The sequence below is a fragment of the Heterocephalus glaber genome, unplaced genomic scaffold, assembly GCF_053883595.1.
Source record: "Heterocephalus glaber isolate CG9 unplaced genomic scaffold, H.glaber_assembly_v1.0 deba00001504, whole genome shotgun sequence".
Taxonomy (NCBI): domain Eukaryota; kingdom Metazoa; phylum Chordata; class Mammalia; order Rodentia; family Bathyergidae; genus Heterocephalus; species Heterocephalus glaber.
The window spans coordinates 30478202-30495977 of record NW_028258324.1 but is presented as its reverse complement, the minus strand read 5'-3'; the positions used below and the strand labels follow the sequence as shown (position 1 = coordinate 30495977).

Sequence of the window (17776 nt, the reverse complement as noted above, 5' to 3'; positions counted from 1 at the left end):
TGCATGCAGCAAGCTGGGCTGGTGAAAAGACTCACAATGGCCATGAGCTTATTAACTTGTCTTTTATAAACCCATTCTGATGTCAGATTTGGGCTGTCCAATCAAAAAAGCTGCTTGATCTTCTGCCAGAAGATTTGAAGATAACATTCTCTGATTGGTGTCTGGTACAGTGGTTAGAGGCTGTTCTGCAGGAGTGTCCCAGATATGATTGACAGATCATGCCTGCTTGCACAGCTGGCTTGCCACACCCTAATCTCAGTAAGGCAGCTGCCTACTGCCTCAGTAGGACAGCTACAGAAAACATTACATTTAGATGTGAGAGAAGAATGTCCATACTTCTCTTGTCGTTCATTCATTCATTCATTCATTCTTTCAGTAACTATATATTGAGCACTTACAATGCTTGACAGAATCTAGATTGGAACAGAAAGGGACCACAAATGCAGAATTTAACTGGAAGACACACTATAAATGATGTCATATAGTCTGGATTGTGTTTCTGTGGTTTGTTTTTTCTTAGTTTTTGTTAGACACTGTTTCAAGTTACAAGCAAACAGTAGTAAATTAGATAGATTGCTTTCCACCTTTTAACAAAGATTTGCCCGTAGTTTACAGTTGTAAGACCCAGATCTTCTGATAATTTCCAATTTCTGTTTGTTCCACAATCCTAACTCCAAATCCACATATATATTTGGTTGAATACTTGCAGTGGTAATTGAGGATCCATTTTGATCCAATTGATGAACAAACTGTTTCTAAAGTGAAATCTCCAAAACATGCTTTAAATATAAGTAAAGTCATCAAGATGTTCATGACAAGAAAAATTGTCCATGACAATTCCAACTGCCAAGAACTGTTCCTATTCTATTTCCATAGTTGTATAACCAAAGAAGTATATACTCAGCTGCATTTTGTTCTTTGTCTAGCTCTTATTATGTTCTCTCTATCGCTTCTCGGCCTTTTGGCTAAGATCAAGTGTAGTATCTTATTATGTTCTCTCTTTAATATAGAAAGGTAGAATGCAAGAAGAAAAAGGAGTATAATTCAAGCAACATAAAAAATAAAGAAAGATATATATATGTGTGTATATATATCTATCTATCTCATAATAATAATTCTGGATATGTTCTTATACTCATTTCACTCCAGCAATGTAATATGAGGTAAATATGGGTGAAGTTGGAAAACAGAATAAAAAAGATTCAAGATATGTTATTTCCATACACCTACACCCTAAGGTACTTCATATTTTGTAAATATGTACTAATAATATTCAAAAAATGACAAAATCATCTTAAATACAACTAAGGTTCACTTAAAGGATTATTTCTGCTGAATAAGTATATAGAAAAACCTCACTTTATTACCTCAATTACTTCAGCAGGGTCACACCTGAGGATAAATCTATGATTTGAGAACTTGGGTGCATTAGCATATCAGTTGGGTTATTAATCATGAGTGTCAAGTCTTTCCTGCTAATTAACCTTAATTGAGCTCTCTATTACAGAAGCACCATTTCCAATGAAGCAACTTACCAATGATACCAAAATAACAGAGCATGGTAAAACCCAGGATTAACATTACTTCCTGTTCTTGAATACCAATACCTAATGAACACCAACATCATAGAAATTTTTATATCGTCTATAAAAGTTTAAAAATTATATAGAGCAAAAATCGGTAGAATTATGTATAAAATTTGCATAATAAAATGATTTAGGAAAGCATTTTTGACACAACATATGTGTCCTCATTTGATATTTACTTAAAAGCAAGTAGAATATATCATTTATAATAAAAATATGAGCTTTTAAAGATTCATAGATTAAAATTTCAGAGATAGTATCCATTAGTTAACACATCTCTGAACCTAGTCATGCTTGACACCAATACTTTATTTCATTTATGTTCAGCGTTATTTCTAATAGTACCACAAAATATCCATTAGGAAAGAATTCTGCTGAAAGAGGTAGCTTCATTAATCTGCCTTGAGAAATGTAGTGCAATTAATTCTAAATTTGATAACTAGAAAGTGCTTGAAATATTCAAAAGGTTATTTATTAAAAAGAAAATCAAGAAGAAATAAGTATTACTGCCAATGAACAGAATACTTAAGTTTTAAAATGGCCAGAAAGCCACTGGTATTAATAAGCTTTGTCAAATTTATTTTCAGACATGCATGGAAGAGCTGTACTATTTTTCTGTTCATATCACAGTTTGTGTCAAAAGGAGAGCTCAGATATCTTGGGGAAAGCTTCTTGATGTGCAAGTATGTGAAAATAAGAAGGCAAAGACATATATTTAGCATATCCACAAAGGAAAAGAAACCCCTGAAGAATCTTGAGATAAATTGAAACAGTAACAATGAAAGTATTAGAGAAAGGTTTAACCACATATGAATTTTGAGAAAAAATACAAAATACAAATATTGGTGATAAAAGTACTAGAAGCTCAGGTTAAAACCAGTATGGGTAAGGATTTATATAGCATGAATGAGGCAAGCCAGGGTCTGAGATAATGTGTCAAAAAAACATTTATTGATGCTACCTTTACAGAGTCAGAATATAAATACAAAACAAATGGTTACATTACATTAGATGATAAGACCTCCTATAAACACACTAGTTCATAGGGACTTAATGGAAGATGATGTGAAGAACATTTCTCTAGTCATCTAAAATGCAGGTTGAAGTAACAGTTCTACTACTAAACAGCTGTGTGACTATGGACAAACTACTGAAAATCCTTCACATATAGATCATTCTGGAATGTTGGGCATAAGCCACTCTCCACATGTACATCTGGATAGTGCAACTGAGAAACTGAATTTTAAATTCTACTTATTCAAATTAATTTTAATTTAAATAGCAATGTTTAGGGGAGTGGGGAGGGAGGAAGAATGTGGAAAAGTTGACGAATGGGCACTAAGTTATAGTTAGATAAGATTAAGAAGTTCTGGTGTGCAATTGCTCAACAAAAACAACTTACTGTATATTTTTATAAATTAAAAGAATGGATTTTAAAAATTTAAATGTTTTCATTATGAAAAAATGATAAATATTTGAAGAGATAGGTAGGCTTAATTTGCTTCAAACATTTCACAAGAGATAATGTATCAGAACATGACATGATGTCCTATTAATATCTACATAATTTATATTTTATGCATCAATTAAAAGTAAATTTAATAAAAATAATTTAAAATAGAAATACTGGAAATGCAGTGCAGTCTCAGTCAATTTTCTCTCTATTTTATTTCAGTTGCAAGGGAGAGAAAACCTAACTCAAAGCACAAATAATAAAAAGTATGTATTGGCTCATTTTAATGCAAAAGTTCAGAGGTTAGAAGTTGTCAAGTATAGTTCAATCAGAGCTCTCTATCTTTTCCAATACTTTTATTTCTTGTATTCTTTGCAGGTTCTTGTATTCACTGATTTTGTATTCATTACTTCTTGTATTCATTGAATTTGCAATCATAATGATATACTTCCATCTAATTTTTCTCAATTTATTTACTTCTGAAGGAACTATTCTATTGTTTCTCTCCATAGAAATTCAAAATAGAAATAATACATCAGGAAATGATTTTCAAAAATTGGTGCATAAATGAAGAAAAAGGCACTTTTATATACTTTTCATAGTAGTGTAAGTGTTCAAAGCCTTTTTGTAAGACAATGTGATAGTTTGTCAAGTGTCCATATCCTAAAGCTCAACAACTCCACTTCTAGTATCTAAAGGAAATACAGGGGTGAAAAGATATTTTTGTAATGATGATTCCATTTTAAACAGCCTAGCATGTCACAGCAAAAAAAAATTATAAAAGTCATATAAACACGTATCATTTGAGGGCTTGAAATCTAGCATTCTGTAAATTGCTAGAGTTTGTAGTTAATATATAACTAACACAGGGAACAAGTTCTAGCTCATTGCCAGCAGTGACAGTCAATGGGAAGACACCCCTACCTTTTGCCTGTCTAGTGTATAATGCATGGCTAATCTGTAGTAAAGAATTAAGGATCTTCATTTTTGAGACTAACAGCAACTGAAAAAATACTTCATGATTAAGTAATCAGGATAGGAAGTATAACATCTAGCCTTCATGTTACAGGGAGACATTTACGAGTCTGAAACTACCCCTCAACTACCTGTATGAGGCACTTTCAATCAACTTCCAAAGCTTTTATGACAGTAGCTTCATTATAGCTCAGCTTTTCTGCTACTGGGACTAATACCTAACCCCTACTATTTAAAGGAGAGATTTATTTTGGCTCACAATTGCAGAGGTTTCATCCCATGGCTGCTGACTCAAAGGTGGAAACATCCTAGCAGAAGGCAGTTTGAGGAAAGCTGGTCAACTCATGTTATCTGTAAGGTACAGAGCAGGGGAAGAACCTAAAAGGAAAGGGCCAAGAGACCAGGCTCCACATTCTAAATCTAGCCCCACAACCCACTTGCCCATTCAGCTATGAACTCAACAATGGGTTGACTCAGCAGACTGCAGTGTTTTTGGCCCCAGGGTCTAGTTTCATGGAAGACAATATTTCCATGGACTAGTGGGGTGAGATGATTCAAGTACTTTACAATTATTGTGCATTTTATTATTATTACATTGTAAAATATAATGAAATATTCATACAATTTTCCATAATGCAGAGTCAGTGGGACCACTGAGGTTGTTTTCCTGAAACTAGACGTTTTTATCCGGGAGTGATGGGAGACAGTGACACCTTGTGTGTTGCTTACATTCAGTCTACTCCATAATCTCATTTTGGTTGATGTCACTGCAGAAAATCCTGCTTCACAAAGATAAGACACTGGAACTAGAAGAAGGGTTTTCCATAATATACTGCCTTGACTTTAATCCAGAACTTATGGAAATTTGAAGTTGTCCCATATCTACTTTTAAAGCCATTGTCATTTGCAATCTTAAACAGTTGATGCTCTTCTACCATGGACAAAATTGTTTCAACTGGCTTATTCACAAATGGTTCAAGGATCCATTCCTTCCTAGTTTGGGGGTCTTTTCCCTAATTCTTTATTTTTTTGTATGGGGGATCAAATTCGGGACATTGTGCTTGTCAGGCAGGCAGCAACACCACTGAGCTAAATCCCCCAGCCCTTCCAAATTCTTTTTAAAGCTAACATAGGTGATCATGCATGAAGTGTGAGAAATAAGGTTAATAAGGTTTATATCTAGATGCCCCCCCAAGCCCTATGAACTCATAGGTGGGGCTTTTGAGAGTGACTGTATCGTGGTTGTATGACAATGGATCATGGTTGTGTGATGCTGGATTTGACCACTGATTTGTTTAGTGCAGTTCTTGGTATAAATGATGGACTTACTGAAGAGAGAAGATCCACTCTGGGTGTGGATGCCACCAATCTATAGGCTTATAGCCTTCATGGAATAAAAATGGAAAGAAGAAGGAAGTCTCCCTGCTTCCTGCCTGGCTTGCAATGGACTGTTTCTCCTCTGCCATGCCCCTCTCCTATGATGCCCTGTGCTGGAGTCAGCCGACTACAGATTGAAACTTCTACAAACTGTGTTGAAATAAACTTTTCTTCTTTTAACTTGTGGGTTTTGAGTATTTTGTCCCAACAATGAGAAAGTAAGAAAAGGCCATGGCTCAGTGTCTTTCAAAATTTCTGCTAATTTCTGAAACATGTCAAAAATTCCAATGTTCATTCATCATTCTCATAATCAAATTTGGTTTTGAATACAGTCACTTTATCTACTGGCTTGAACACAGTTGTCATTCTGCTGTGAAGTGACAGCCTGAGTTCATTGACTAGGTTGAATATGTTACACAAGTAAGCAAGTTTTGTGATCCACTTTGTGTCACTGAAATGTGCTGCCAGTGGTGACTGTTTGTCTAAAAGAAATCTCTGAAGTGGCTCTCAGAACTGAATAACTGTGGGCAGTGATCTATCTTTACAAAGATTGGGTACCATAATGAATCATTAATCCTCTAACAATTGTGCCTCAAAATCCTTTATTTCATCAATTCATCTAGCCAAACAAGAAACACATGCCATCTTTTGAACTGTATCTGCTCCTAAAAGTTCATAACAAATGTTCTTAGAAGCAGGTAGGTTCAACTCTTCACCAACAGTAAATACCTTCCCAGCTTTAGCAATGCACCTAGTGACTTAGAAGGATGCTCTCAATGCAGACATATTTAATGAGTATAGGTGTTCAATAATTGCTTCTGTTCTTTGTGTTCACTTTTTTCCTGTGAAAATTTTTCAAAGGCTTGTCTTTCAATGTAAGGTGCTTAGTCTCCATGTGGCAGAGCAGTTTGGAAGTTTTCATGGCTACATTGGATAGCTACTCACCACATATTATATAAAGCAAGCTTGGAGAATGTAAATCACCTGTTGCAATAAATCATAATGTAGGTAAGACTCTTGGTATTTTCTTTCAGATCTTTTCATTGACTGTCTTAGAGTCTTCTGCTGTTTTGTCATTTTGTCTTTCCTGCTTTTTAAAGAAGCTCTCCAGTGATTTTTAAAAAATTAATTTTGGCTAGGGTTAGCTTGTGGCCTTGCTAAAACTGTGACCAAGACAAGTGCACAGTGTGGGCAAAGGGTACAGATGAAAGTGGTAAATAAAATAATAAGCTAGCTTTGTACAGGCTAAAATAAATGTCAGATTTTTATTTAAAGCCCATCATCAGGTGCAGCTGTACAATTGAAGTATATCAACTCACTTGTTACTATAATGTCTAGTACCAGATGCAGCTTAAGTGTCATTTGACACTCACTGATAGGGTTTTGATACAAATATGCAAGCAATTGATTTATTATAGTACCTGTGAAGTAAAGCCTCTCTGCTAATGTTAATTTGCATTTGCAGCCACTCCTTATGACTAACATCACTGCCTCAGTTCCACCCCAGATCATCAAGCATTAGATTCTCATAAGGAATGCATAACCTAAATCCCCTATATAGTTCACAATAGGGTTTGTGCTTGTATGAAACTTTAATATTGCCTGGATTAAATCATTGATGATCAGTGCCTTTTCAATGCAATAACCTCCCAGGAGTCTCTTATTCCAGTTAAACTGACATCAAGATTAACTAGCACCCTTAACTTTCTTCTTTTTGAGTCAACATTTTAAGTAATGCTTTCTTCCTTGCATCAACACCTTGTCTCAGTTTAAATGGTCAATGAAGCTAGACCTTACTTTGGTAAGAAGTTGGCATATATTTTGGTAAGAAGTTGAGAAAAAGTATATCATAAAACAATAAGGGAAATTACTGTAGGCTGACATAGATCTCTTAAAAAAATAGAAGACAAAAGTCAAAAGCAATAATATGATTCAATTTGTGTTAAAATGTATATATAAATATATATGTTTAAATAAATGAAAACATTTTAGAAATATACACTTAAAGGTGTTACCCATCATAACTTCTCTGAAGAACAGTGGAAATAAAGGCAGTAGTAAGAGGAAGTTGTTCTGTTTTATTCTAATTCAGTTTTAAATGTTGACAGGAGAATATAGTGATATTATTATCTTTTAAAACTAATTAAAAACTCATCTGCAAGAATAAACATGTAAACACATCCAGAAAAAATCTGAAAATAAGGAGCAATGAAGCAGACAGGGATTTTCCTTCTACATACTAAAATAGTATGCTTGACAAAGATGAAATAAATGGACTAATGTGTTCATTTAAAAATTCAAGTATATATATCAATTTAGTAAATCAATAAAGGTTGAATTTTATTTTAATAATGTATTGTTTAATAAACACTATTGAAAATCAAAATCATTTTAAAACAAAATTGACCACTACCTTTCAATATAGACTAATATACATTTTAGATTTATCAAATATTTAATAATAAAAACATAAAATCAATAGAAGGAAATACAGTTCACTAATTATTTGGGGTTGGGAAATATTTCTCAATATGAAATTCAAGGCAAAAACAAGAACAACAACATTAAAAGTTACATGGTTTGACTACATAAAAAAATAAAATGTTTTTTATGGAAAATGAGCAGTTACCATATATAAATTTTAAGACAGAAAATAAACTCATAAAAAGTATTTGCGAGCTCCCCTGCCACCATCCAAGGCTCCTAGGGCAGAGAAGGTGAGCTGGTCCCAGAACCCGGAAGGAAGCTCCCCCACTGCCATCCTAAGCTCCTAGGGCAGAGAAGGTGAGCCGCATGGGATCCAGAAGCACCTCCCCCACCTGGAAATGAGAAAACACATTAACAAGCCTCAAAAACAGACTTCTGGATCACCTAGAGCACCTCAAAGGGAAACAAGATGGAACAATCTGATACTCAACCACCTGGACTCTCTGAACTGGCAACAAAAGAGGATCTGGGAAAAATGAAATCAGACATAATTACTCAGATAACAGCAAAGATTTTGCTCATGGTGCAAGACATGATTAATAAATCTAGAGAGGACACAGATAAAAAAACAGAGGATCTGAGGAACATGATGGAATTCCAACAGAGGAAACAAATGGAATCCATAAAACAGATACAAACAGATTTCCAAGAGATTAAAAACTCCATCAAAAGTCTGCACAGCAGAATGAACCAAGGTGAGGATAGAATTTCACATATAGAAGAAAAGATTGCAATTAGAGACCAGGAAAAGAAAAATTGCTGTAAAATTGTAAGGGAACATGAGAAATCAATCCAGCAGCTGCTAGATGATGCAAAGAAGAATAACATAAGACTGACTGGAGTCAATGAAGAAAGAGGAGAGAATGCAGATGACATAAAAAATCTCTTCACAGAAATAATGGCAGAAAAATTCCTGAGGAGGAAAGAACTTGACATACAGATAAGTGAGGCATATAGGACTCCAGCTAGCCTTGATCAAAAAAAATCTACACATAGGCATATAATAAATAGTTAGGATTCCAGAAATCCAACAGAAGAACAAAATTCTACAAGCAGTGAGAGAAAAGAAACAAATCACATACAAAGGAAAGCCCATCAGAAGCACAGCAGACTTCTCAGTGCAAACCCTCAAGGCAAGAAGAGCTTGGAGTGGTTTCCTTTCAAACCCTAAAGGAAAACAGCCTCCAACCCAGATTGATGTACCCTGCAAAACTATCTTTCAAAATTGATGGAGAAATAAGATACTTTCATGATAAAGAGCACCTCAGGAACTTCATGAATACCAAACGAGCACTCCAAAAACTTTTAGACAATACCCTAGGAAAAGACAATGAGGATCACAACCCCAGGAAATCCAGCAGAATGAATACGTTGGGTGTGACAAACTAAATACAAAGGGGAGAATCCAACAAAAAGAAAAAGTCATGACAAGCCTTTTAAAACTTCTAACTTCATCTCCCTAATGAGTGTATAATTCAATCTTGTTATTGTACTGATTAGTATTTTTCTGATTCTAGAGTTGCACACCTTTCCTTGTGCTGTACTGGCTATTTATCATCTTCTTATGTCTACATTTTAATTGGGTTGTCTCTTAATGAGCTCTAAGAATTCTTTATATATTCTGCTCATAGGTTATATGCATTATAAATATGGTCTGTTTAAGGACTACTTTTCATTTTAATGATGTCATTTAAAGTTCTAAATTTTGATGGAATGTCATTTATCAATTTTTTTCTTTTATACATCATGTTTTTGTGTATCCTAGGTAGTTTTTGCCTACCCTGAATTCATAAATATTTTCCCTTATAATTTCTTCTTAAAGTTTTATACTTTTAGGCTTTCTTATTTAGGTTCATAGATCTGTTCAAGTTATTTTCATGTATGGAAAAAAAGGGTTGAGGTTAATTTTTTATATATGGATCCCAGGTGTTCTAGTCCTGTTTGCTGAAAACACTATCTCTTCCTCGGCTCTTGAATTGAGTTTATATTCTATAAAATGCTAATGTTAAATAATCTTTCAAAACTCAGTGGACCATATATGTGTGGTTCTATTTCTAGATTCTCTGTTTTATTCAAATGATCTATTTGTCTTTCTTTACATCAACACTGCCTTGATTACTGTAGCTTTAGAAGAAGTCTTAAAATTAGGTACTAAACATCTTACAACACTGTTCTTGCTTTTGTTTTTGTTTTTGTTTTTAACTTTTCTAGGTCCTTTGTACTCCTACATAACTTTTAAATTTCAATATCCAATTCTTCATTTGCAGCAAGTATACACAGACCTGAATTTTTATATATATCTTGTGTTTTCTAATCCTGCTAAATTCAAGTACAAGTTCTAGGGGCTCCTAGAGATTTCTTAGTATTTTCTCTGTAGATGATCATTTCATCTACATATAAAGAGTTTGCTTCTACCTTGCCAATCCTATCCTAGTTGTGTCATTTTATTGCCAGACTATTTTGGTGGGGACTAGCTTTCAAAGTTTAATGGACAGATAAAGAGTAAGCATATCTGCCCTTGTTCCCCACCTTAGGGAGAAAGCATTGTATCTTCTCCATTTATATAAGGCATTCTCGCTGGAAGTATGGAGTACATGTCTTTAATCTGTTGAGAAGTTTCTGTTCTACTTCTAGTCTCCTGATAGCTTTGACCATGAACAGCTGTAGAATTTAGTCCAATACTTTTTCTCCAACTAGTGACAGGATCATATGGCTTTTTCCTTTCATCTGTTTAAATGATGACTTTTGGGGGTGGATCTTCCAATGCTGAGCCAACACTGCCATCCCTATAACAAAACCCTTTCTACATCCTGCCAGATCTGACTTCCAATAGTTTGTTCTGTTAAATAAATTTCTATCTATGTTCATACTTTTTTCTTCTATTATCTTTATCCAGTTTTAGGATTAGCACAATGTTGAGTTCCTAAAATGAGGGGAGAAGTGTCCCTTCTTCTTTCTGCTTTAATTGTTTGATATAATTTATCAGTTAAAATGTTTATGAGCCTGCTGTTGTCATATAGGTAGGTTTTCAAGCTAGGAATATACTTTCTTTAATAGGTGCTATTCAAATTTTATATTTCCTCCAGAGTTAGTTTCATTAATTTGTCTTCCAAGGTACTTCTTAGAAGTTGTCAAATTTATTTTCAAACAGATTTTTGAAATATGCTTTCTATATCCTTTTAAATTCTGTAAAATCTGTGGTAATGTCTCCTAGATCTTGATACTGTAATTTAAAAAATGCATAAATGATATTGTGTAACAGGAAAAAAAGGTCTAAAAGAGCAGGGTAATTGGGAGGGGTAGGGGAAGGGAAAAAAAGGAAAGGACAAAATATGAGAAGAGGGGAAAAAAATGGAAATAAAGTTTTGCAAATGAGGAAGTGTGGAGGGGGTGAAGGGAGGGCAAGGGAAGGGGAAAAAGATAAGAACCAAGAGACTCATGTAATGGTACAAGATCCCAATGATGAATGTAATTGTATTTTATACCTAAAGTGTACCAATAAAGTTAATGGGGAAAAAAAGTATTTGCAACATGAATAATAAAGAATTAATCCAAAATAAAAATAATTCTCACAAATAATTGAGTGAAAGAAGAATGTGCTAAATAAAAGGCAGCAAATGGTATGTGTTTGCATTAATCTATCTTCAACTTTCTTATCATTGCAATTACAAATTCCAAGATTTTGAAATCAATGATCCCAAAGACCACTTATCACACAAAGCATGAATGATGTTGCCAAAAATTCAACATATATACGTGAGTAAAGTTAATTTGTGCTAAATTTTCATGAAGCTTTTTGTTTAACACACATGCCTTCATCATTCTTCCCTATATTGACAAAGCCTATATTGACAACAGAATATTTCCAAGAGAAAATAAAAGTAAAACTTTCTGGCGCTAACTTAAACAAGCACTGCCAACTGCTATTTTCATATTTCATCTGGTCACTCTATGTATTTTAAAGTTCATAGCAAACATCCTCAATGATGTCTTCTTGCATTTGGAAAAAAGAGATGCAGTTCTGGGATTTTGGGGATCCCCTTTGGAGAGCCAGAAAGAAAAAGTGTACATCTGTTCAACACATTCATTTCTTTGTTGATTCAGCAAGACAGCTAATGAAGCATGTTTTTGATAGCTATTGAATTTGGTCAAGTGATTTTAGCAAATCACAATATTAATAAAAGTGTAGAATTAAAATCACTGTTCTGAGGTGTTTGCTTCAGAATTAGACAGGAGTTACCACCCTACATTTACTGTAGTGAGAAATATATTAATTAGTACATGAGGCAAGCACCTGCAGAAAACAGAATTTGACTCAAGTATTTTTTTAGTTCAGACCACATGCCAAGCACTGTTCCAAAGTGTGAAGAAACACTGTGGGATGAAACAACTCTCAGCAATTTTCAAGCTTGACCATGGTGGGGAGAAACAGACTGTATAGAAGAATATGAGTAAAGAGAATGTAGGATGTGAGTGCTTCAGAATCACACTGATGCCCAGGGGGAAAATATCAGCTCAGTCTGTAGCATTTTATTTTTCATAATAATATTTAAAATATATACTGTATTTGTAAAAGTATGAGTTGCCATGTGCCTGTCCTTTGTAAGTCTGTGGTATCAATCATCTCATGTGAGACTCATGGTAATAGTAAATTGATAGGTAGAGTTCTAGATATAGATAGATATTTGCATAAATATATTTTTATAACTTGTTTTTTATCTCATGCTCTATAATTGAATTTAAACAAGAACCTATAACTTGTTATTTGTGAATTCTCTATCCTTTTTTTATTGAAATTATCACAGCACATTAAAAACCTCCCAATTTCTAGCAATTAGTATTGCCAAGTTTGGGGAGGTAAACATCCCATTAAACATCCCCTTACTGTGTCTTTACATAAAATATGTAACTATTAATTTCTAAATTTTTTAAATAGCATATTAATTTGTAAGGTGATTTTATTTAGTTTCTTGAAGAGTTGTCCCCCACATCTTTGTATATAGGATTTCCTCATTCTTTTTTTAAGAGTTGCATCATTTTATCGAGTGAACAAAAGATATTTCATTAAACATTAAACCTTCTCCATGTGGATAAACACTTAGGCCATTTATTTATTTTCTCTGTAATGAAGAGTTGGAGAAAACAGTTTTGTGTATACATTTTTGCACACATATAGGCCTATTTCTTTAAGATATATTCTTACAAGGGTAATTATTGGAAAATAATAGAAGGCCATTTATAGTTTACAGATAGCATCAAGTTACATTTCAAAATGCTTAATCAATTTATAGTTCTACTAACATTTCTATATATTTTAGGCAACATTTTATATTAATTGTTTCATTGACATGAAAGATTTAAATTTCTTTTCTCTTCCAATGTATGTATGTATAACTATATACTTTTTTCTTCTGTGAATTTATATTCATATCCTTTACTCAATTATTATTCACTTATAAGATTTCTTTACATGTACTAGATCTTGGTCCTATATGTTTCAATATTCTGTAGATTTTGTTATCAGCTTGTCTTTTAAAAATGGAAAAACCCATATAATATTTACTGTGAGTCAGGTAATGTCTTATATATTTTACATATTAGCTCATCTATTGCTCACAAAGGTCCAGTGAGGAAATTATTATTTTTACTGATAAAAATCTAAGGCATGGAATAATTACATAACTTAACCAAGGTTATACAACTAAGTGACAGAAGCAGAATTTGAACTCAAAACTATGGCTGTAAAGTCTACTATGTTATGCTCATAACCTCTATTAGAAAATTCAAAAACTATGTCTAAAAATAAATCAATTCATTTTTGTTTATATCTTCTAGGATTTGTATCTCTTAAGGTTTTTATCATATAAAACTTACATTATGTGATAAAAGTTATAAATATTTTTTCAGATGATTCTTATAATTTTGGTCATTTTATGATTACCTGTTCTAATTACCTAGCATTCATTTTGATGAGGGATGTGCGATCTGGAAATTTCATTTTTAAAAAGTGGATCGATAAATCAAAAACAATTTACTGACTTCGCTAACTTTTTTCTACCAATTTAAAATTATTTTTATTATACACTAAAAATCTGTTTATATATGGATTCACTTCTATACTCTCGATATTGTACCTTTGATTTATTTGCTTATTTCTGCACTGGAACCGAACTATTTTTATTATTTTAGTTAATAGTACACTTTATAGCTCTTACGCAAAGACTCTTTACTATAATAATTTCTTTAAAACTTTTCAACTGCCTTTATGCATTTTATTTATACATTTTTGTTTTATTTTAATTTAGGCTATAAAAGTCTATTATGAAACATCTCATTCTCATTTTTGGAGGAATGCACAGACTACATAGATTAATTTAGAGCAGCTATTATGTTACATCTTCTTAATAAAAACATGATGCAAATTTGTTTCTTTTGAATCTGTTATGTCCTCCAATAAAGTTTCATATATTGTATTCATAATTTTTAACATTTCTTGTTAGTTTTATTGCTTAGTATCTATGCTTTTATTGTTATGGTTATTGATTTTTTTCTTGTGGTGAGATCCTCATTTTCTCTGATGCTATTTCAAACAATAGCTGGTATTTTCTTTTGTATTAAATTCTTTTATTGGTACATTGTAGGTATACAATACAATTACATTTCTCATTGGGAATTGGACCTTTACATAATGCATCTTGGTTATTATTTTTGCCTCATTCCTACCTCTCCCTTCACACCCTCCACCCTTCCCTATTTACAAAGACTTTATTTCCATTTTTTCCATTTCTCATCATTTTTCCTTTCCCTTCTTTCCTTTCCCCTGCCCCTCCCACTACCCCTACCCCTTTGGACCTTTTCTTCCTATTTTACATTATTGATTATTCATTCTAATCACTGGTATATTTTAGGTATACAATATAATGACATTCATCATTGGAAATTTGCACCTTTACATAGTCTCTCTTGGTTCTTATTTTTCACCCTTGCCCAGCCCTCCCTTCAACCCCTCCATTCCTCCCTATTTACAAAGATTGTGTTCCTATTTTTCCATTTTCTCATATTAATCCCATTCCCTTCTATCCTTTCCCCTAGCCCTCCCACTTCCTTCCCCTTTGCCTCATTTCTTCCTATTTCACATTACCTATTATACATTTAGTCCTTATTTACACTTTCAGTTTCTCACACCAGAGAAACTATTAGGTATTTACACATGTGTGTCCTATTTATTTCACTTAAGAGTATGGCCTCAATGTGCATCCACTTAGCTATCAATGTCTCTAATTTCTCATTTTTTAAGGCTGAGTAGTACTCCATTTTACTAAAAAACCACATTTTCTTGATCCAGTCTCCAGTTGATGGGTATTTGGGCTGTTTCCAAGTTTTAGCTATTACAAACTGTGCTGCTAGGAACATGGGTGCACATATATCACTGTGGTATGATTCTTTTAATTCTTTGGGGAAGATCCCCAGCAGTGGAATAGCTGGGTCTAATGGGACTTCCTGTCCTAGTTCTTTGAGGTATCTCCATACTGATTTCCACAGTGCTTGCACCAGTCTACACTCCCATCAGCAGTGGAGCAGGGTTCCTCTTTCCCCACAGCCCCACCAGTAGCTGGTATTTGAAAAACTCTTTTTTATGTTTACCTATCTTATTAATATTAAAACCCTTTTACGTTTCATTTGCTTGGATTTTCTAAAACATTATTATTTTCATTTTCTTTTCAAAACTTTAAATGAGTTTATTTCTTTACCTTAGTTTTATTGTATTAATTAGAATATCAACAAAGATTATCAGTGATACAAATGTCCTTCTCACATTTCCAGTTTCAATAGAAATAGTTCCAAGATATCAAATTTCAATGTAAAAATCATAATATGCATAATGCATTCTGTATCAAAATTCACTTTTTTTCTTAATAGATTTCTAGAGAGTACCTGCTATCAGATACAGGAAGTATATATAATTGAATAAATATATGTAGTAAAATAGATTGATTTTTGAAAGATAAATGAATAATAGTTAATTTTTATCAAATGCATCATATTTGATTGTCATATATTTTCTATGATCTATGCATCAATAAATTCTAATAGCATATTTCCTAGTTTTGAATTGCCTTCATTCCTGAGATAAAACATTCTTTACTATGGTGCATTATTATAATACCTAGATAAAATGAATTTTCTCAGCTTTGTTTAGAATTTTTTACCCTTATGTTTATAAGTGAAACCTTAATACTGACATGTATTTTTATTCACTATGTTTTTTTTATATTATGAGTATAATTTTGGACTTTATTGGATAGAGTTTACATGTACTTCACTTCATGGAGTGTATTATCAAAGGATTTTGAACAGATATATTTTATTAATTTTAGTTTAATATATTTTCTTGTTCTCTCCTTTCCCATAATCATATTTTTATTCATTACTACTAATAATATGAATAATATACAGTTTTTAAATTTTAAATAAATGTTAGCTTTCTCTATGTCTTTTTATATCTCCTGTTAAGTATTATATTATGAATAGTGAAGAATAATGCAACTTTTTTCATAACTTAACTGTTTTTGAAGATCTATTTATCCAATCTAGCTCATTCTGTCAAGCTTTTCATAGTTTTACATTATTTACAATTATCATATTTATTTTGTTCTTTATGATCAAAATCTGTTTCAGCTCCATTTGTACAATAAATAGTGCTTTAATGAATATGTTGAACAAGGAACATGTTCCAGAGTGTTCAAATTATATATAATTAAAAATTGATCTCTTGTATATACTACTGTGTTACAACAATTTACCTCAAAAGTAGTATTTTAAAACATCAAACTTTTTGTTTAATTTCAGTTGTGGTAGCACAGAGGATGAAAGATTATTCAGAGTCAAGTTTCACTGACACCCAAAAAGCCCAGAGGATTTACTTCATCAAGATCCATCAGCATAATAGTTATAGTTGAGCATATATTTGAACCTAAAAGTTTATCATCATGAATAATTTTAGCATAGAAATCACCAATATGAGATATCTCCTAATTTTGCATTTTTGAAGACTTGTACATTTGTGAAACATAAATATATTTAATATACTATGAAGTCAGCAATAATGATTGCCATAAATCATTTCAGAAATGCCAGAGGAGGCAGCTTTATACTGTTTCTTGTCATTGATCAGTCTAGATGCTTTTGTTAGTCATGTACAAAAGCTTATGTTTGGTATAAATCTCAGCAATGAGAGTTGTAGGTTTTGTCTGCAAGCATTAATTAATCAGAGAGAAGAAGTGACTGCTGAGAGTCAGGGCCAGAGCCCCTTAATCTTCTTTGAGCAACAAGGAGCTTTTAGAAAGAACAGCCTGGGCTCAACCAGATTAATGGAAGTAAGCCTAACTAAACATATATATTTCTTTCTCTAAACTGTATCCTCCACAAACGTTTTCTCAACATACTTGAGATTATTTAGTTTTGCTGTAATTTCTCTTCTTTTTCTTTAATTCTCTCACATCAAAAATATATCTCTATACTTATATCCTTTATTAATATATTCTTCCTTATTCTACTTACTATAATCTTTCCATAACAAACCTGGCAGCTCTCCCTTAATTTTAAAGGGTGTTTTTCCTTCTCCTTTTGTTTTTTTCTTCTCAGGTTGCTACATTTTAAATTTGGCTGGCTGCCAACAAATCCCCAAGTAGCCTTAGTAAGTAATCTTATCTTTATAGAAGTAGCAGAAGAGCAAACTCACCCTGTAATTTTAGTCAAAGAATTTACAATGTAGAAGAAATGTTTTAAGCATATCAAATAGCCAAAAATATCAACTCAAATTGGAAGCAAAAAATAAATTTATCAATCAGCTCAGATTCATAGCAATGGGTTCTTGTTAAATTATGTCCAGTAGATC

At 32.7% G+C, this 17776-nt stretch overlaps 1 pseudogene; it reads left to right on the top strand.

Annotated features, from left to right (window-relative positions):
* The first annotated feature begins 945 nt into the window (after window positions 1–945).
* LOC147825293 (U2 spliceosomal RNA) lies at window positions 946–1025 on the top strand (annotated as a pseudogene).
* Window positions 1026–17776: the final 16751 nt, after the last annotated feature.